General features: G+C 43.6%; 2 long non-coding RNA genes across 3 annotated transcripts; one reads left to right on the top strand and one right to left on the bottom strand.

Moving 5' to 3' along the window:
• Positions 1-11,589: 11,589 nt before the first annotated feature.
• LOC135288899 (uncharacterized) lies at positions 11,590-14,528 on the bottom strand. Its single transcript, XR_010351749.1, has 3 exons — positions 14,455-14,528; positions 13,249-13,441; positions 11,590-11,738 (listed from the first exon to the last, which is right to left on the bottom strand). It is a non-coding gene; the product is annotated as an uncharacterized LOC135288899 (long non-coding RNA).
• Positions 14,529-14,547: 19 nt separating this feature from the next.
• Positions 14,548-17,524, top strand: LOC135288891 (uncharacterized). Of its 2 annotated transcripts, XR_010351746.1 has the most exons (4): positions 14,564-14,644; positions 15,267-15,356; positions 16,866-17,061; positions 17,175-17,524. It is a non-coding gene; the product is annotated as an uncharacterized LOC135288891 (long non-coding RNA). The 2 variants fall into 2 exon arrangements; XR_010351747.1 differs by lacking the exon at positions 15,267-15,356 and having other exon boundaries at positions 14,548-14,644.
• The last annotated feature ends 4,230 nt before the right edge of the window (positions 17,525-21,754 follow it).

Raw genomic sequence — 21,754 nt, 5'->3', positions numbered from 1 at the left:
ACCATCTACTTATCGGGAGCCTGAGGCTTGCAAATGGGCAAAAATGGATAAAGCAGTTAAAGAGGTGCTGAAGTATTATTAGGTGTGAAGCTCTGAGTGCAAATGCTGTGTGCAATTGCTGCACTGGCTGGGCACAGAGGTGGAGGCAGTCACTGCTGGCTGGTGACAATGTGCTTAGTGGGACACCCACCCCTACTTGAGCGTGTGTTATCGGGGAATAGAGGATGGCAGCCTTAGGATTAGAAGCCAGTAGAACCCAGCAGCAATCAGGAAGCCATTCTTAATAAGATTGGGCTTATGTATAGTTCACATTTTGTCACTGGTTCCTCTCAGGAAGGCAAACTCAGAGCAGACACACTGGAAATACTGCTGGGCTGCACGAGGTGGCTGAAGCCTTCAGTTGCACCAGTGCTGTGAAATGTCAGGTGGGAGGAGCTGTGCTCCCCTTTTTCTGCCTGCAAACAGCAGGAAAATTTACTGTCTCTCTCACTGGGGGTTGGCATGATGTGCAATGAGGGGCAGATCTGTGTGCCAGATAGAACAGGTTTTGTTGTTCTTTGGTTTTGATTTTCCTGGGAGACGTGAAAGAAAAGGGGAGATAATAGTATGTGTTTAATTTAACAGAAACTATTTAGCTTCTTACATGAAAGACACTTTTGAAAACAGAAACATCAATGTAAGGGAGGAGGCAACTTGACAAGAGGGGAGCACTTAAAGTAATGTGATTGCTTCACAGTGAACAGTGAGGTCAGGGTTGTGAAGAAGCCCAAACTGTGTCAGAGCTCCTCATTTCAAACTAATGAACCCCTTGATGACAGGAGCTGGCACTCCTTGACAAAGGGGATGGACTGTTTGCAGCAAAGTGATGTCAGTGTCTGTAGTAGCACCAAGAGGTTAAAGACAGCAATTTAATTCACATGGGCAAGCGTGTGTCACCTTTCTGGTCAGGAGGGTCTACACAAATTTGTCTTCTAGGTTCAAGTTCATCACTTTATCTTCAAACTATCAAGGCCAAACAGAGTTCAGTTTTACATGCTCACGTAGAAGTTCACCTTTTATTCACCAGAAACATCTTGTTTCATGGCTCATAAATATTAAACTAATATAAATGTAACCTCTGTGGTCTCAGGGCTGATCACGAGTGAATGAGTTTAAGAACTAAAATTTCCAAGCTACAGTCTCTTTCCCTGTTGTTAGCACTCTGATGGAGGCTGAACAAAAGCACCAGGAGCTATGGCCAGCTCAAATGCAGAAAGGACTCTTGCCTCCATTCCCACCTCCTACCACCCCGACTACCCACTCAATAATCACAAATACTCCAGCCTGACTTTGTGAGCTTTGAAAGCAACAATAAAGCCACAAATGTTTCCAATGTGCTATTCACAAATCCATGCCCCATATAGTGTGAGGGAATGTGGGTTTCTGTGGCACTGTGGTCATATCAGTGCTGCTGTGTCCTTCTTCAGTTATTTGTTCTTGTGCCAGCACAGTCCAGAAGTCACCAGTAACAGAAATATCCAAGTGATTTTCTGCTGTAACTTCTGAGATTAAAAACTTGGCTGGGAAAAACACAGAAGACATAAGTCTATTTGCTTAACCTACTTACTGTGTGATTATCTGGAACAGCTTGTGAAATTATTTGGAAACCTAACATATTTAGCAGGTAGGGACGAAGACTCTCTGTAAGCTTGCCAAAAGCAAACTTTAATGCTTGGTTTTGATATCAGGGGAGAGCTATACTTCAAGTGGTCTGATGTAAGGCTTTTCTGACATTTTTATGATGAAATACAACTCAGTCCCATATTTAAAGGAAGAAAAAAACTGTCAGAACAAGAAAATCTCTTAGGAAAGCCTCAAGGCCAGTGGCCAAAATTCAGAAGTTACCCTGAGCACTCTCATTTCTCCTTTGGGTCTCTGAGAAAGGTTCTTGGATTGTGCAAATAAATATATACATATATATATGTAGTTTACTTTGAATCTCAGAAGATCAAATATTTCTGTATGCTTGGAGGCTTAATGCCCTCAGGTCCTGCTGTTTCTGTCTGACATTATACAGCACCTAAGAAATGGTAGACATGTGTCTGAGTATTTCTGCCACCACGTATTCAAACTAGAATAGCTGTGTTAGCTCTAAGGCTACTCTTATTCCTCTCGCTTCCTTCTTGCCTTGCCTCTTGTGCCAAGTCACTTCCTCAGTCTTGCTTGCTCTTTGCAGAGAAAGGACACATAGCCTGCTTCTGCTTCAGGTTTCAAATAGGATGCTCATCTCATGCACAGAGAAGGCAAAAAAGATGGTCTGAGTACATGAGCAGAGTGATAGAATGTGAAATTAGCAATAAAAAATGATTAAAAGTTCATTCTGTAAATCTGCAGTGGCATTAAAAAAAGTGCTGGCAGGGGTTGATGATGTCCTTTGCTGGAAATGGTGCCTGGGGCATCATTACACTCTCACACTGATGATGACAGATGTACAAACCAGACAGGGATGGGAGAGAGGCAGCTTTGGTCCGTCCTCCAGCCAAGCCACCAAACCTGTCCAGCTGGAAAAGACCTTGTGCTGTGGTTGTGTCTCACAGAGGATGTTATCTCCTGTCAAAGAAGGTGAGTGGGGTTGAGTATCTTTTTGAAGCAGGTCAGGTGCTGTGGGTGGCACAGAAACGGGTGAGAAGGAAAAGCAGGCGTCCCAGAAAAGGCGTAGGTGAATATCTTGGTATGCGAGTCACAGGTGGCTCAGTCTTCACTCAGGGAGTAATCCTGAAGTCTCTGTGGAATACCCAGGCTATCAGAAGATTAGAGCCTCTTCCTGTGCTGTCCTGATGGCCTTTAAGCCTTCCTGGATGAGAACAGTACCAGGAGTCTGACATGGCTGAAGGGTCTATTTTTCTGATAAAGCAGAAGATGAAGTGCTGACTACCCATATTTATTCAAGAGCTGATGGCACTTTCTGCACAGAGAGAGCAAAGGACTCTTCCCCTGTGTGAACACGTAATGTCCCACTTCAGTTTCCATGGCACTTTGCTCTTCTTGGCCCAAATAATTGTTCAGTTCTTGTGCTGAATAGCAAATGGTTTCAGCTCAGACACAGCGGGTATGACAGGCTTGTGACAAAACGTAACTTAGAGCTGACTTAACAAAGTTCTTGTGTCTCTGAGGAGCCACCATGGCTGTGGTTTGTATTCAAAGCCTCACAGTATGCTTAGAAAAGCTCCATCAGGCTAGACCTGAAAAGGTACCAGCAAGTCTGAAAGTCAGAGGCAGCAACACGTGATAATGAAATGAGCAATCCAGAACCTGGAGCCCTGCACTGGACACCTGTGTGCCTGGGAAGTCCCCCGCTTCTGACAGGGGTTTCCGAGCCAGCATGCTGAGCATGTGGCCAATGCTAACCAGAAGAGTAACCTGGGCTAGGGATGCACTTCTGAGGCAGTAGGAGGGTACTTTCATCCTTCAGGAATGTCAGTGTTCTCAGGCTAGAAGCTGCTTCCCTGTGTTTTCCTTGAAAACAATGAGCAGAGGTCCTGGAGGCAAAGGCAAGAGTTGTTTTCCCAAGAGGCAAGAAGGCAAGATTTCATTTCCTCATTTGCCTTGAAAGAACCAAATCCACACTAATTAGGAGGTGTAGACTAGAGGGGAGATGTTTTATGTGTGGGCCTGCCTCCCTCTCAGCTGAGGTCTCCTGATTCCCAGGGCAGTGCTGAGGGGAAGATGGGGTTTGACCACCGGCTGTCCCTGTCTTCCTCTTGTGACTTGGTTTGAAAAGAGAGTGATGTCTGAGGATGTGACATGAGTTAAGCGTGTTCTGAAACCACCTCTCAGATCAGCTGTTTTGTGGATCACAGCTAAATGTCCAATTCCCATGAGCCAGCCATGGGCACTCACAGCCCAGAAAGCCAATGGAATCCTGGGCTGCATACAAAGGGTGAGAGAGGGGATTCTGCCCCCCCTGCTCTGCTCTGGTGAGACCCCACTGCAGTGCTGCATCCAGCTCTGGGGTCCCCAGCACAGGAAGGACATGGACCTTTTGGAGTGGGTACCAAAATTATTAGAGGGATGGAGCACCTCTTCTATGAGGGAAGGCTGAGAGAATTGTCATTGTTCAGCCAGGAAAAGAGAAGGCTTCAGGGTGACCTAATCTGGCCTTCCAGTACTTGAAGGGAGACTCCAAGAAAGACAGAGAAAAACTATTTGTAAGAGCATCTAGTGACCAGACAAAGGTGAAAGGACTCAGATTAAAAGAGAGTAGCTTAGAGTAGACATTAGATAAAAATTTCTTTACTGTGAGGGTTGTGAGGCACTGGAACAGATTGCCCAGAGACACTGTGGATGCCCCATCCCTAAAAGTGTTGACAGCCAGGCTGGATGGGGCTTTGAGTAACCTGGTCTAGTGGAAAGTGTCCCTGCTCATGGCAGGGGTTTGGAACTGGATGATCTTTCAGGTCCCTTCCCTTCTATGATTCTGTGATCAGAGCTGGACACAGAATAAGAGTTAAGCTCAAGGAAAGAGCATTTGCAAAAACTGAGCTCTAGACATCTGAAACACCTGAGTGAGAAAGAAATCACACCTTGTAAGTCAGCAGTCCAGGTGCCCCTGCCCAGGTGAGGATTTTTTTTTCTAATGGCACTTTTAGATTCAATGCCATGCAGAGAACTAGTGCTTATCTAGACTTTCAGGATTACCTTGATATGAAGCTTTCTGGTGTCTTTTGAAGCATTTGCCTTTTCTTTAACACAGAAAGTGATATTTGATGAAAGTGATGGTCCACATGATCCTTTCGATCAAAGCAGCATGCATTACTGTTTAACGAAGCTTGTGACTTGAGGTTCTATAAAATGTGCTAAGAGCCTGCATTACAACATCCAGTAATAGAGGAATTAGCTTATAGTGTACACAGGAGAAAAGCTTTGCTCTGAGACAATTTACAGAGGTTCTGGGAAAGAATTGGCTATAATTTTGTTCTGAAACAATGCTGCTGCTTTTATAGCAATTTTTATTGGCAAGTTCATCCTCAAATGTGTTGTTTTATCATTACTTTTCTATTATTCACAGTGAAAAAATATCACCATAAAAATATTACTTGCTCCAGTACAAAACTTGGTTACTAAGGTTACTAGATGAGATCTGTTTGGAATGATTTACAGCACCTAAACACACTTTCCTCCCCCAACGAGCTGACTGAGAAGAAGAATCTGCCCTAATAAATTAACCATGGTAAATGCAGACTGACCTACAAATTAAGAAATACAAGGTTAAATACAAACATCGATCAAAGGCAAGAACTATAAATAGATAATGAACTGAAGAAACAATGCCTGCAAAGCAAAAGGCTCCTGGAGTTTTCACGTTTGCTGGCAAATGCTACTTGAGTACCCTGCTCAGCAGAAGAGGAGGATACTGCTTACATGCATTCAGAGGAAATGTTGTGCAGCAGGAAACCTTGCCACATCTACCTAGAATAATTCAAGAAAAAATAAAAAACATCCTACATGAAACTCTGCAAGGAAGTTCTGCATAACTTCTCCAGGCTGTTACCTGACACACAGTATCACTTCCCTTACACAGATGAGAAATTGCTGCTTAGATAGTGCATTTTCTATTACTTGTTTTGCAGCTGGTGAAGTCCAAAGCCATATTTTACAGAGGGGCTGCCTCTTATCTTTCGATTTGTTGGTAGAACTGAAATTTGTAAAAGCAAGTACAGTCACTAACAGTCAAACATGGATCATACAGGCGAATGAGCACATCCCTGTGTGGCATCACAGGTCTATTGCCTTCAGGGCAGTCACACAGACATGCAGTGAGTGAGGATCCAGACTCATAGGAATGGGGCTCTTCCAGGCATGCATTTGGTTTTTGCACTGTTGGCATCCCTGTTCTGAAAGGCAGGTCCTAGCCTAAGTTTCTCACCTGAAGTGCAATTCTTTCTCTGGAGCCCTATAATACACCGTCAAATATTTTGGGAACACCCTGCTTTGTTGAAAATATGATCCTTCTGGCGGTCCCTGAGCCTTTGTGGTGGTAAATAATGGATAGACAGATGCTCTTAGAGATGCAGGACAGGCCCTAGGGAGGTGAGGAGACTAGGAAATCTTCTCTGCTAATTAAAGTCCCATTTTCATGTAGCTGCCCCTGGCAACAGGGAATATTGTACAAAGCACTGGAAGGGATGTAGGAGCAGATTTAGAACTAGAATGGTACTACTCAGATGAGAACATTGTCTTTGATAACCATGGAGAAAAAAACCAAGATGGAAAGGATATGGTTTAATTAGGCCACCAGTGTAATAACAGCTGGGAGAGCCACTTGGAAGTATGCTGTAGAAAACAAGCCTCTTTTTTTACCCTTCAGCCTCTCCCTTTTGGAGGGCTCTGTCAGCTTTCCCACTGTCCTGTTTTCCCTGAGGAAACAGGAGCAGGATGGCTGAGACTGGAAGAAGCCCCTGGAGATTGTCCAGTCCAATGCCCCATGCTCAGTGCAGCATCTGCTAGACAGGTTGCTCAGGATCAGGGCTGTTAGCAGGATGCTCAAGACTGTGTCCAGTCAGATTTGGAATGCCTTCAAGAACACAGACTTCACAGTGTCTTTGGGCAACTTGTCCCAGTATTTCACCAGCTTAACAGTAAAAATGTTTTTATTTCTTATATTTAAATTGAATTTTTAAAATTTCAATTAGTGCTCATTTCTTCTTGTACTATCACCAGGCACCACTAAGAGCTTGTCTCCATCTTCTTTACTGCCTCCAGTCAGGTACTTACATACAATGACAGGATCTCCCTGGCCATCTCTTTTCCAAGCTGAACAGTTCCTCCTCTCTCAGCCTCTCCTCAGGCCACACATGGGCTTACCCAGATTTTACTTTCAGTTCCTGACAACTAAATGTACTTATGAAAGAACAGATTTTGCCTAAGAAGTTTCCCACAAGGTGATGCTGCTAGCTAAATCTATTTCTCCTATACCCCACCTCTCAGACCCAGGTCTTAGAGATTTCATTTCTTCACTGTTATCAGCTAAAGGCACATCTGCTTTCTGATTCACTTTGGATGATTTTTAAATCAAGCTGGTGCTGCACTTGATTTTTTCTAATTGGTACACTCTGACTTATCACCTTGGAGAAGTCCTAGCCATGCCCTAAATCCTGATGATTAACTCATCCTTTTAATAATATCCCAAATCATTTCTGTGCAGGTGTACAATAATAATTTTATGAAGCAGTTTCTTGGCTGTAGAAAGATATAGGAGAGCCTGTCTTGGAGCATATTGCTTTTTTTGATGCCAGCCAAGAGCCATCTTGTCATTGAGGCATTGTTGTATGTGGTCTGCCTTCCTATTCCTCCTCTGCCAGCTGCTAAAATTTCTTTCTTCTTGTGACTCCATTCTAGCCAGTTTGGTGACCTTCCTCAGGAAATCAGCTGTGTGGCTGTGCCCTGGGCACACAGTGTTATGCTTGTGTACCTGGGCACTGCTCCCTTGGCTTGTTCACAGCATCTTGGAGTGGGATTTGGAAAATCACTGAATGTGCCACAATTCCTGTGTATGCATGGAGGCAATGGCATGTCATCTCTCCTTGACTTGACACTATTCCAGATGGCAGAACTGAGAAGGAAGGTTTTTTTTCCTTTTATCAGAGGAACAGAGTGAGCTCTCTCTTGCGTGCTGCCACAACAGAGTTCATCTCTGGGATAATGCTGTGACCCATGAGGAGAGGCTGAGAAATGTCTCAATGTGGCATTGTCCTTCCAATGCTTCTGTTTTCTGTTATCCATCACCCCAGTGTGGAGCTTTCTATCAGCTGGGGAGGGGCACAGAGGCAGGGGTGAAGGGACAGGCAAAGATATTCTGACTGCTCTTTGGTCTTCCCTGTTGTGAATGCTGTGGGCCAAGGTTCCATGTAAATCCCTTCCTGCTGAACCCAACCCAGAACCTGAGGAACTACCTGCCACTGGTCAAGCTGTTTGATACTGGGACAGCTCTTTTTGAGGAGCAGCTGGAATGACCACAAAGAAGAAACAATACACCACAACCCAGCAGGGAAAACAGTAGTCCTACATACTGGGAACCTAAATGTTCCTCCTCTTCTACTCTCTATCCCAAAATGGCAGTTTAGTGGGAGCAAATTGAAGACTACACATGATAAATGCCCATACACACACACAGACAGCTGAGCTTGGGGCTGGCTGTCGGGATGTGCTTGTTGCTGGCTTGCAGCCTCGGAAAAGCTGGAGGAAACAGTGACAGCTAACAGGAAGCAGTGCTTTCAGATCAGGCAATTTGGATGCTGCTGTGGTTCCCTCTCACAAAGGCTTTACTTTCTGCTAATGAAAGATGTTCTGAAGGGGGTAAAGCCCTTTCTTAATCTACCCCCACATTCTCATAAATTCACAACAGCTGATGGGCATAATTTTTTTCTAATTACTTTGGTCCTTAGATGACTTCTTTGCCCATGTGTCCTTTCAATTTAAACTACAATAACCAGCAGTGTTACTTGCCTGCATATCAGTCAGCTGTTATGTGTTTTAGCTAAGGAATAGCACAGTTGAGGTCACATATTTGTTGAATGAGTTAGGAAATTTATGAACAGGTGTTCAGATAACCTTAATGAATCGTATATACCACAGCACTAATAATTCAGAGCTTTGACTGAAAGAGACCCTTCCTCTAGGCACCATCAACATAATTCCTCTTTGGTCATGGGACAGAGTGCAACAACCTGCTCATGCCTCACCTTGAGGAGGGAAAGGAAACCATGGTTGAACAGGTGCATAATCCTTGTGTGGAAACAGATGCCCAGATCTCAGTTTGGCACTGCTGGCAATGCTTTCTCATCAGCCCAGGTCTAGGCAATGGGTCAGCCAAGGAATATCTACTTGCTTCCACCTCTCTGTTTTATTTAGAAAGTGAGGGGTTTTGTGCAGAGCTGCTTTTTTTCTGGTCAACAACCGTTCATCAGCAAAGAGAAGGTCATATACCTCTGACAGTACAGCCTTGCATCAGTAGAGCAGTGCCCAGCCTTGTTTCTCATTAAGGCCAAGGTCAGCACAGTAAGAGTGCAGGCTTTGTGCTGTGAGGAGTCAGGAGTCCTGGGCTGAGCTCACTTCCATATCTGGTTCCTTTGTCCTGGCTCACCATGGCACAAACATGGTCATAACATCTGATCTCTGGTAAAAACATTTCAAAATGAGCAGGTGGGAAGATGTCCACCTCTATTTTCAGGGTGAACCTAAAAATGCTGTAAGTGTAACAAATACAATGGTGAGGGGACATCTAAAACATAAATGTTCTGAGGCAACCAGCTATAAAGTCTTGGTCCTGACGAGATATGATGTAAGCAGCACAGGAAGACTCTGTATTAGAAGCAAACCCTTTTTAGCTGAATGATCAGAGAGTACTCATCTTCTGTAGTCTATAAAAATAAATTTATATACAGGGAAAACCTCTATAAAGTATAAACAAGATCAAAATGCAACCTCATTACCGGTTACCCTGGTAAGTGCTGTGCTGCACAGAGCTCTACAGGAGAGAGTTTCTGAGGAGAAGAAATGAGCCAGCCAAAATATTATCTTCTAGGCTCATAGCCCACTGCTTCCTGTCAGTCACTAGATAAATTCTTCCTCAGGATGATTTTCTTTGCCAAAGGGAGCACAGTGCTGCTGTCTGCGATACACAGTCTCAAAAACATAGGTTTCTGTTTATCGGCTCAGGCTGTACTTGGGCTTCTGTCCTTCCACTTGGGTTATCATGTCTAGTTGCTGGCTTGCAGCTGCAAATAAGGTGCCAGAGGAGAGTCAAATTTGATTTGATGCAGTAATTAATTCCGTAGGAATAAAAATGCTTGCAGGAATATGACAGCTCCTTCCGTCTGCAGGCAGTGATGTTAGGTTCCAGCAAGGCTAAAAATACATCATATTTACTCAAATGTAAAGCGCTGGATTAATTTTCAAGCGTATTTGTTAACAGCCAAAAGTCTCTGCCTATCACAGTGGAAAAACACAGCCTATATCTGAATGCCCAGGTCCTACTGAATTCCTTCAAGCCCTGTGAAGCAGCATCAAAGGAGAAAATTGGCAGCCACTGTTTGGGGTTTTGTGTCCTTTCTCCAGCTAATGCAGAGGTTCTTTTATCAATAAGCCTAGAGGAACCCAGCAGGATTTGCATTCTCATGATGTGGTGAAGGACCAAAGCATGAGTGGACTTGAAAAATGGGAAGCATTAAATGGGAATGTCATAGGAAGGGTTGTGGTTTGGAAATACAGGATGATGTGGAAAAAGAAGGCATAGAAGTCACATATAGGCAAATTATAGCTTATTATTGTAGCTCATTAATTTATCTATGTTGAATAATGAGCAAAAATTCCTAACCTGACCCACATTTTAGGTAAGCTCTCTTTGTATGTATATGTCTAAGAAGCAGAAATTTGTGCTGTTCCCGTTCCGGGACAGGCTGTGTGATTCTGTTTCTTCAGTTGCTCTTTCAATCACAAGCCAAGGACTAAGGACTGCTTGTCCCTTACACATTAAATGTCACCACCAGGTCTGCTCTGCTGTTGACTTCTGCTCACATGAGGTTAACAAAGCTGATAGGGAGCAGGACATAGAGAGTTTCTTTGTGGGCCCGCCCTAAAGCCTGGGTTTCCATTCCTAGTGAAATTGGACTTGTTCACACACTTGAAAAAAGTCCAATGCGAAGGAGAGCCCCTTTTCTCCCTAGGCCTCAGCTGCCCAAAGTCTGCAGACCACCCTGCTGAGCCTTGAAAGCAGCAGAGATGCTATGGGCACATTAATGTTGCTATGATATGTGCCATCCACCAAGGGTGAGGAATGCACTGCTCTCCACATGAAGTTTTTAAAGGTAAAATGCTCAGAGTTGATAAGTAAAACAAATAGTAACTGTGTTATCTCAGTTACCCACTGTGTGGAGAATTGCTTGTGATGGTGTCCCATCACTCCACCACTCAGCTTCACCATGCTTTTCAAGATAAACTTGTTTTTTAAAAAGCTAAAAATACTTTTCCTTTAATCCAGTTTGTTTTTTCAACAGTGTTATGTAATCCATGGGTCACTGTATTAGCTTTGACATGAAAAATTTGTGGCTGCGATGCCTTCCTTAAGAAAGAGGATAATGTAGACATTTGTGACTGTGAAGATACTAAGATACTAATGGTTTTGATTTAAAATGGTGATGTTTCAAACACCTCATGTGTTTAAAAAACAGAAGAAAACTAGTGTAGGAAGGAAGCTGCTCTTCATGCAGAATTGGATGTTTTGCAGGAAAAGCCCCTTTGACTTCAGCAACTTCAGTGCTAGCAACAGCTAAAATTTAGCCATGTGCAAGCTAATTATTTTTTTCCTGGGGTCTATGGCTTAGTGACACACTTAAGATTTGAAGAAAGACAGTAGAGGAAAAAAATTTGTTGAGCCATCCCATGATAAAGATGTGCTAAAATTCAAGCTTTTTCTCACCAGCTGCATATAGACTCCATGCCCTTTCAGCATGGAAAGCAGTGTCATTAAACATCACTTTGTTCCATTTTTCTTTTTCACATTGTCGTTTCAGTTTTACTTACCTGTAACTGTTATGTGTTGTTTGTACTGTTTTTCTGCTTCTCTGCATCCTTTCTCTTCTATGCATTTGTGTCTACTCCTGAAGAGCTCCTCAGAAAACTGGAAGTTCAGCACGGACTCATTCAGGTCACTCATTCAACTTGTTTTCCTCTATAACTTGCCCTTTTTCCCTCAGCATATCCTGGTAAAGACAACAGCTGTGTGACAAAGACATACTAGTCTGCTCCATCCTGTTCCAATCCTGTCTCCCACCCCTGACCTCCTCTGTGCACCAGTCTGCTCTGCCCTATTTCAGAGCTCCTTTTCAGGCTGTCTCTCGCTCCCTTGTGAGGATCTAACACCCACCGATTGTGGCAGCACACAGTGCCTTCCCTCTTTGGAAGGCAGTTTTGGAGGTCAAAACCACTGTAGTTTTTGTGTCCCTGCAGCTCACCAGTGGCAAAGCCCAGCCAAGAGCCCACTGCCAGGGACCTGCGCCAGACAGGACGTGGGAGGGGCTGGAGTGGAAGTCCCCTTTTCTTGTACTCTCACCTCTGATAAGAACTGCCTTTGATTAAGACTAGACTTTGCCTAGAGAAACAGGGACTGTAAATAACAGCACTTATTGGTGATTTTCCTTGACACAACCAGGTGCAAGGGCCACCTGGATGACCAATATGGATGCAACATTACCGAGGCTGTTAGTGCCCAGCAGCAGGGAGGATCAGATTTCTTTAGGAAGGTTTCTCCTGTTGTGTTTTAACAAAATTGTGTTCGGCACTCATGTTGGATTTTGTTTGGTTTCTTTTTCAGGAAAAGTGTAAAAAAATTACATTGGTGTATTTTGCTGTGAAGTGTTTCTATTCAGCACTGAATGGAATGTCTTCCTATCACTAGGATGTGCCTGGTAACCCCTCCTAGTCAGGGGGTTGTAATGTCAGTGTGGAATGGGAGCAAAAGAGCAGTAATGTTTTATTTTAGTCAGAGCACTCTGCAAGCTTCTGCCACTGCAGCGTCCTACCTCCAACCTGCCTCATTCTGAGTGCTCCTGGAGTCACAGTCCTCGAGCTTGTACTCAGCCCTAGGTCTCTCTGTTCTTCTTGAACAGAAGTATATTCTGTTCAGGCACCTTGTCTTTGTCTGCTGTCTTACCTCTCTTCTCCTGCAATAACTTCAGCTCTTCCCACGCTCTCTTCCTCCTCTGTGCTATTTATCTACATCTGTCGATACTTGTGTCCCCCTGCTTCATTGTTCCTCTTTATGTTATAATTAGGCTGTCCAGCACAGCTGTAGTTCATTTAATTTAATAATATTTTATCTTTCTCTTCATTCCTCTTTCTCAGAACCTCAGTTCTTGCTTTATTAAGTTAATTCTTCTTGTTGGTTATTCAAATGTTAACGAAATGAAATATAATGACCATCTATCAAGATCCATTTCCCTTTACCCATGAAAGTGTTATGATCACATTTGTTTAAACTACAGATGGGCCTGAATGGATCTGAGCAAAAATTAAAATGAAAGAAAACTCACCTCAAGGCTTGTTTAAAACTTCATCTGATTCCAAATCTGTATTTCTGTAACTTCACCCCAGGTCTACATTCTGTGCTCTCTTATAATACACAATTTCTTTAGTGTTAGGAGTTCACAGGTCATTTGTCTTACATTACATGTAGTGCTAGCACAAAGCTGAACTATGTAAGCCTCAACTTACCTCCCTAGAACTGAAAATTAGTCGTCTGTAAGCAGTCAGTCATGCTGATTACAGTGATCACAAAACCAGCCACATCCTTATCTTACTTGCTCTGTTTCAGAACCAGAAATTGTTGCATCAAATTAATTTCTGCTACATGTTTCTGGTCTCTGTCTCTCTGCCTTTTTTCCTTCTAAGCCACATTTGTTTTGACCTGAAAATGAAGCATCACAAATTATCTATAAAATTCAGCAACTAAATATAAGGTACAGACCTTAGAGAAAAAACAGCCTGTCTGAACACAAACAGTTTCTCCTCTCTGGGTTTGGGTTAGAGTACCCAAACCAAAGAGATTCATTATCACTTCTTGATTAAAAGGTTTGTATCTTCCTCTTTGTGCTCATTTTCCTTCTGATTAACTTCCCCACCCCAGATGCAACACAATCCATCCACTGCATCCTGGGCAGATCATCACCTTTTAAGGGTGACTCCCCTACTACACTTAGTGACAACTGGAGTCATTTCCTTGCATCTATACATCTGAGAGGTAGAGGAATAAGAGAGATTGGACTGAGGGCTCCAAACTGCAGGGCTTTCTCTTTTATGTCAGACATTGTAAATATGCAGCACACTGACTGACTCCCAACATTTGTGCCAGCATTGATTCTCTTTGGAAATTTCACATTAAATTGCTTGACAAACATATAATGGAGAGCTGGTAACTTGTTTCTGAAAAGGCAAGGTTTCTTTATTCTGCCTGCTCTGCCCTGTAGCATCCATGTAATACCATTAAAAATTCTCTTCCTCTAAACTCTGAACAAGAAGAAGCCAGACATTTTTCACACATCCTTCCTTCTTTGGCTCTCAATTTTCAGACAAAAAACACATATTTTGTCTTATTTAAACTGCAGCTGCAAGTGCATATCAGACCAGTGGAACCAAGGGATCTATGATTCCAGTATTCCCATGTCTCCATGTGATTCTGGCTGTCAAAGCTGCTAAGCATGAATGATATTGAGCTGTCCAGGTTTGCAGGTAAACTTCGCCTCTGGCTTTCTTCACTTGAGATTCTGCAAACCCTTTCTGCTGGTAGACCTGGGCCATAAGGAATCTGATATCCATCATCTTCTCAAAATGAAGTTTCTTTTTTTCTTTCCTACATAGCTTTATGTAGAATACCTCCTCAAGAATCACATTCCCCTCTAAGTATTTTCCCCTGTATTATACCTAGATATTAATTGATTGTTCCCTGGAAATCAGCCTACTGTGATGACAGAAAGACTGGGTAATATGGAGTGTGTCTGCTGAGCACTGGCAATTGTGACACCTTTTCTGTGTCTGTAGGTTCATGGAGGTTTTCTCCCCAGTTCATCTGGCTGATGATATTTGTCAGATGACTTGTGGATGTACTTGACAGGTAAAACCTGAGCTCATAGGTCTAGATGCTACAACTCACTCCCAAAGATCCTGACTGCTGTAGGCTATAGAGAAAGTTTTGTTGGGAGGTGCTGCAGCCTTGGGACATGAGAAAGACTTGGGAACTGTAAAACTGAAGGGTTGGATGTCTGAGCTCTGCTCTGATGTTTGTGGCACAGGTATGGCCAGACAGACATGAAGCATGGGTGTCTCTCACTCACCTCCCACAGCACACGAGGGAGAGAGGGTGTCTGCATGGAGGCAGGACAGAGAGCTGGCTGAAGGCTTGCCTCAGAAGCCACGGTGCCCTTGTCCTGCCCCAGCATGCAGGCAAGGTGTGTGCAGGCAGCCCAGCTTGGTGCATGTCAAAGGTCACTGCATGGTGCTGGCAGTGTGTGGCACCTTCTCCTGGGGTGTGCTGCAGGGAGCAGTGATGCCGCTGGCCTGGTTGGCACCCTGCCCTGCCCTGCAGGAGCAGGACAGGCTTCCCACAGCTGGCTGAGCTGATGTCTGTCCCAGCATCCCTCTGCCCTCCTCATAGTGCAGGGGAGGTAAGAGTGCAGGGGAGGTACCAACTCTGCTGTTGGGGAATGCAATTCCCTGATTCTTTCTGTGCCCATCAGGGCACAGATTATTTCTGCCTGCAGCTTTAATGAAGAAAGGCTGTCAAGAGACAGCAGCAGCAAACCCAATCCAACAGCATCACCTTGCAGGTAAAGGCTAAACCAGCTGTACTGCCATGCCAGCACTTAGCAAAGCAGTGCCCATTCAGAATGAATGCAGTGTGACTGAGCAGCAAGTTCACCATTTAAAGTGAAAATCAACACTTCCCAGCAGTGAGGCAGATCATTAAACATTTTGTTGCATGAGCCAGCATTACTTTTCCAAAAAAAGTGTCAGGGTGTTCAGCCAAATGAGCAATTCAGTTGGCTTAACTTTCCTGACCGCTTTCTAATTTGGTTTTAATGAAGATATAATTAAGAGGTAATGTCAGTAGAGCTGAACATTGTCACACAATAACGGTCTCCTGCTGCTGCATAAATGGTAAATGCAGTAAATAGAGAAGGGAAGCCGGGATGTTTATTTTCAAAGCAGGAAGCATTGATCCTGGGACACTCTTCTGTTTTGATACCTTTATTTCCATTTTGTTAGAAAAATGAGCGGCAGCAGATTTAATCCCTTTTGGCCTGCAGCCACTTCACTCAAGTAGGAGGACAACTTTCAAGGTGGCTCTGCTACAGCTGGGACATGCTGCTGCTGGATGGTGGCTCATGGGTTAGACTAAAAATTCCTCACTTTAACCTGATTGTCCAGTGGTATTCCTGCTGCCAGAGGGAATGCAATTGAGAGCCTCAGTCAGCCAGCACTACAGAACAACTTGGCCATTACAGTGCTGTTTATAAAAGAAAACCACCGTGAGAGACCAGTCCTTTTATTTTTTGACTGGCTGGGCTTATGATCTTCGTCTTTTCTGGTGAATAACGTCTGCCTTCTAGCATTGCAATAGCAGAAATAAAGATTTTATGTTCTAGCCCATACCGTTCACCTCCACTGCAATTCAGGCTGCAAAATTATTTCCATTCTGAACTTCAGTTCCCATTTTTCTTTTAAGTTTCTGCAAAACTTCTTTGGGGAGAAATTCTCTTCCAAGGCATTTAAACCAAGTAATGGCTTTAACAGTTTTTGCATTATGAAGGCTGACAAGATATACTATCTCCTAAAGCTAAGACTGTTTTTTCAAGCAGAAAACTGCATGAAATAACTGCAAATGAGACTTATGCTAAAATATGGATAAATCTTGGAAGTTAAAACTTCTTGTGAAATTAGTACTTGCTGAAGAGCATTGCCTTTGTTCTGCCTGAAATATTTGGTATTTTGAATAAGCAAACTAATGACAATTTTAGAGCACATGGAGTAAATCTTAAGTGTTCCAGGACACTTGAAAAATAATACTTCTTATATAGTGTTCCTAATGGATAACTCTCAAGGCATTTCATGCTGATCAGAATAAGGGCTAACCAGATATGGGTTCATTAAAAAAAAAAATCCAGGGTTTTTCCATTCTGAAGTAGAAGCAAATCCACCCTTTCAAAAATGCTAATAAAAACCAGGAGACGGTTAGCACACCATATGTTAAGCACATCCAAACTGAGGGGGATTTGCCTTCAAGCCCAGAGTAGGCCTTGCATTTAAATGTGCCCTAACCACTCTGTTTCTTGCAGTGATTTTGCTGCTGTGGTGGGAGATGTTCACACTAACAGGGATGAGCCAGGATCCCTGCTTTTGTGACTGAGCAGTTGGCTGGAAGATGGAAACAGCCAAACTTCCAAATCCCCATCTTGGTTCATGCAGGTTTGGTTTGGGTCTGCCATCTTCTGTAAGAGGAAATGCTGCCCCTTCTTCTGTTCCAGTGACATGGTAAATGGCAGAGGCTCTTCACCTATTTCTCCTTTGTGAATTACAACTTGTACCAGCTCCCTGTTGCCTTACATGGAGCACTAACATGTTGTTTTCCATTTACTCCTCCATAGCTGAGGTAGAGCACTCTCTCTGATGAAATGGGACATCTCCCTCTGGACAAAAGAAACTTGCCTGCCACGGAGAAATTGTTATGACATATATATTCCTAGGAAAGACTTGCTTTGTCATATCACAGTGTTACAGTCAGAAAAAATTATTTTACCAACCAGCCAACCCCCAAGTCAGCATCGTAGCATCAACTTCTCAGAGAGGAAAGACAAGATGTCATAAGCGTGAAACCTGTGGCAGAGCTGGATGTAAGACATAAGCTTCCAGTGTTTTCAACATTCAACACTTTGCCTTAGACTTGGCTGTGGAGAGCAACTGCAGTATTAACAGCAGTGAGTGTTTTCAGATCCAATGCTGTGAATCTGGATGACTGCATGAATTTACGTGTCAGGGGGCTGCAATTACATCAGGGTAACTCAGTCAGAATTTGGTTAACTTTGTGGGGAGCAATTTTGTGTCTCTGTAGGCTGTGGCCAAATCATACGCAGGAGTTGTGTTTAGATGAAGCAATATTTGTGTAGGCAAAGAAAATATTAGAAAGGGAAAGGGATGCACTTTAATAGGATCACTTTGCCCTGAGACTGCTTCTGCTGAGAGCTGGGAGATGGTCAGCTCCCCCATGCAGAGCCACTCCTACAGCAGCTCAGTTTAAAAGCTCCTGGGGACAGCAAGAGGCTATTGTCCAGCTGCAAGGCTCTACCTATCTTCTTCTAAAAAAATGGTCTTTACAGCTTACCTGTGGTGTCAGGAGCTGAAGGAAATAATGTAGGGCTTCCGTCATGCCGTGGATGCTGCTTGTACTCTTTGGTGAGGAAGTCACCCTTCTTCCCAAAACAAGTCCTCTGGCAGCACTCCAGAGGGCACAAGGAGCCAGTGCTCTGGGCCACCCTTTCAGAAGGACATGTGCATGCTTGCCCAGCTGAGAAAGGAGGATGGTGGATCCAGCAGGAGAAATCTCTGTCTGACGCACAGGGCAAGCAGCAGGACATTAGTGGCTGTAACACAAAGGGTACCTGAGGTTCCTCTCCCACTTTTACCCAGGCCCAAGCAGAGGGGTGACCATGGCATACTGGTGGCAGGGTGGGGCAGCTGCCATGCCCTGGTGCTGGGTGCACCCCAAGAGATCCAGCAGCTCAGAGAGCTGAGGAATTGGCCAGAGCAGCTGCCTTGGCTGTCCTCAGCCAACCGGGGGGAAAAACTCAAGACTATGGCAAGGACAGAAGAAACCCTGCCTGAACAGCAAGCGGTAAGATCTCCCTATCCCTAAACCACTGTGACTTGGGAATGTGCTCTGTGCTTCTCTACACCACCAAAGGGCTGCCACCAAAACAGATACACTTGGCTGGCTGCTGGAAGTAAATATGGAGAGGGAAAAGCAAGGAGCACCATATTCTCCCTTGAAAAAGAAACTCTCAGGAATTCCCCTCACCCTGTGGGAGCATTTCACTTTCCAGTAAGCAGCACTATAAATTTCACCTATTGGTGGAAGTAAAGATGTTTTATGGTTGTCCAGACTAAGCTATGATTGACTTAAAGTCTAACAAATCATTCCTTTAAAGTCTAACAAATCAATCTCCTCCCACTGTCCCTTTAACCACACTACACAGTGTGCCAGCTTTTCCTTTAAAGATTACAGAGAGGGAGGGAACAGCTGTCACCAGCACTTAATGAATGAATGAATGTTGAGCCTTCCTATAATTTCCCTCTTCTTGGCTATAAGAACAGGAGGAAAAACGAGCAGAGCAGAAATCCTTTGGCAAGAAGCAGCCAGAGCTCCTGAGCATCACATCCCACCTGTGCTGTCAGGAGCAGAGCAGTCCCTCTGAAGCTCTGAAGCAGCTGCTGCCTCAGAAAGGTGTCGGGTGCTGAGGGAAGGATGAGGAGTCAGTGGGAGCCTCGCCACAAAGGGCTTTTTGTTGAAAGGTGCTGCACAACACTGCACACTGTGATGGAGGGGACAAGGTGGAGTATTTCCAGTGGGAGATGGTGCATTTGTACAAATCAGAATGCATGCTCTTTTCTCTGTTGGAATATTGTCATTGTCCTTTATTACATTAAAGGAGAACATCTTTATCTCATGGTGATTTGGGTGGGATATGACATTGCCTAATGTAAAGGGGGACTGTAATATCAAGGAGACAACCGTGAAATAACACATTACACACCGAATTGAACAGCAGGCTCATTTACATTCCTTTAATTTGGAAATATGAACATTCAGAAAAGCTCTTCTCCGCTTGCATTCCCTTATTTGGGAAACATGTAAATTACATTTATGATAATTTAGTATTTAACTGGTACAAGCATTGCGAATTCCAGAAGCAAACATTTTAAAATAGGCAGGAGCTGTGCCAGCCTTCTTTGGAGATGCGTGAGGTAAAAGCCACCTCTGCGGACGACTCTGAGTGCAGCGCTTCCAGCCTCTGGATCTGCACTTGCAAATGCTTGTAAAGCAGATGGGGCAGCCATGGTGAGGCTTGCAGGGCTGGACCTTTTGCCCCAGTCACAGTCTAGGCTTATCACATATGGCAGATGGATTTAATTAATAAAGCTCTTCTGTTGTGTGTGGAGTAATTTTTTTGCAGCCTATGAGATCCCAGAATTGCAAATGAAAACAACAGCAGAGGAGCTTTTAGACCAGCCGTGCTCAGATGATGCTGAGAGGCCTCTTCTACAGTAATCCCACTGCTACATTTTCCAGCCTCTCCTTGGAAACCTTCTGCCAATTGTGAGTCATGTTCAGCTGTTCATCAGTCAGCTTATTCTATTGCGAGTGTAATAGCCCTTATTATGAAGTCATTTCTCTTGTATCTAAACGGAATTGTTCCACTTTTAATCCAAGACCCTTCTTCCACCTCTGCTGCAGGGAAGGTCCATCCTGACAGCACACAAATACAAGTGCTTATCCCAGAGCTAGCTGGGGCTTCTCCTGCCCTGTGAATTGCTTTCTGCCACCCTTCCCCCACCTATGGTTCCCTTCACCATTCCTGCTGCCCATCCTCAGGTCCTCTGTCACTTTGTCACTGTCCTTTCTAGAAAGCAAGGCTTAAAAATATGTGCTGTGCTCCATCCTTACCCAGACTGCATAATGCTGCACCCATCACTCCCTTCTTGTCACATGGCAGAATTCTCTTTATACCCCCCAGGACAATGGTTGCTTTCCTCACAATGGGAACTCTTTTCATTACCTACTATAACCCCGAGGTATTTTCCTATAATAATATTTCCTAAATATTTGTGTTGATTATTGTTATTTCTCTCCAGGTGCAGTACTGTCACATTCATCAGTATTAAGTAAATTTTATTTTGTTAACATCTTCCCATGGCTCAGAATTGCCATGCCAGGCAATTTTACAATTGGGATTTGCTATCCCTTTTCACCTATCCATTTCATATATTATTGCTTTCAGTGCTAGTAAGGTTAAACACAGCATTGCCTCATATAAATCAAATGACCTGAATAGAGAGAGGAATAAAAATACTTGGAAAAATAATTGGAAGCTAAAATTGGATTAAAAAACAAACAAATAATCAAACAAACAATAATACACTCTTTTCTCATTAAATATAACCATTGGATTTTAAATTTTTTGCCCTTGTCCAAACTTGAGTGAATGGATAGCTGGAAAAAAAAAAAAAAAAAAAAAAACACAAACAACCAAAACCCAAAAACCTAATATTTTCTTTTTTAAAAAATGTTGAGAATATTTGCCAGACCTAAGCTTTTATGTTAACATTTTCATCTGAGTTATGCATCCATTGGCAGCAAAGGTGTTCTGAGTAATTCTGACAGAGACTGTGAGAAGGCAATACCTGCTTTTTGTCCTGCCTGTTTAACAGAAGGGACAGCACAGAAATCATTGCTCTGAAAAGGAGTTCATCCACTTTCAGGAGAGCTCTGAAATATTTGCCTGCAGTTAATCAGGAGCCATGGCTCAATGGGCTTCCATGTGCAGAGCAGGGACTGAAGCAAGAGCGTGCTGCAAACTTCAGTCAACAGCTGTCCCTTGAGTAAAGTTTTATTCAAACAAACAAACAAGATCACCATAACAAAAAAACAGAACCACCCAAAATATATCTGAAAACTAGAAATGTTTACACACTCATTTCTTGACATTGTCCATAGCCTTTTATATATTCATAAGCAATTTCCTCCACAAACTTGTATGGATGGAGGAAAAAGGACAAGCTGGAGGACTCCCATCTATAAAAAGAAAGGCACAGCTAAACACAGGCCTAGTAAATGAAAAAAGGCATTTCTTCTCAGAGATTCAAGTCCATGGGCTGAGCTCAGAGGAAATGAGTGTCTCACGCCCATTCCTCAGCAATATGCAAATTTACAAATCAGCTCTCATGCACTGTGCACTGAACCCCTGCCAGAACAGGTACCTGCTATTGCAGGTAGCAAGTTCTGGGCATGGGTTGTCCACGAGGGTCTGCTGGTACTTCTGAAAATGGCATCAGGTTATGTCTGCTGCTTGGCACTAAAACAGCCCTGATTATTTTACTGGCGATACAAAGAGAGCACTATTTGATATGCCCTGTGAATGGCTGACTCCCAGATGCCATTATCAGCTTGTGG

The sequence above is a fragment of the Passer domesticus genome, chromosome 1 (genome assembly GCF_036417665.1).
Source record: "Passer domesticus isolate bPasDom1 chromosome 1, bPasDom1.hap1, whole genome shotgun sequence".
In the NCBI taxonomy this organism is placed as follows: domain Eukaryota; kingdom Metazoa; phylum Chordata; class Aves; order Passeriformes; family Passeridae; genus Passer; species Passer domesticus.
The sequence above is the reverse complement of the archived record's forward strand: the minus strand, read 5'-3'. Positions and strand labels throughout refer to the sequence as shown.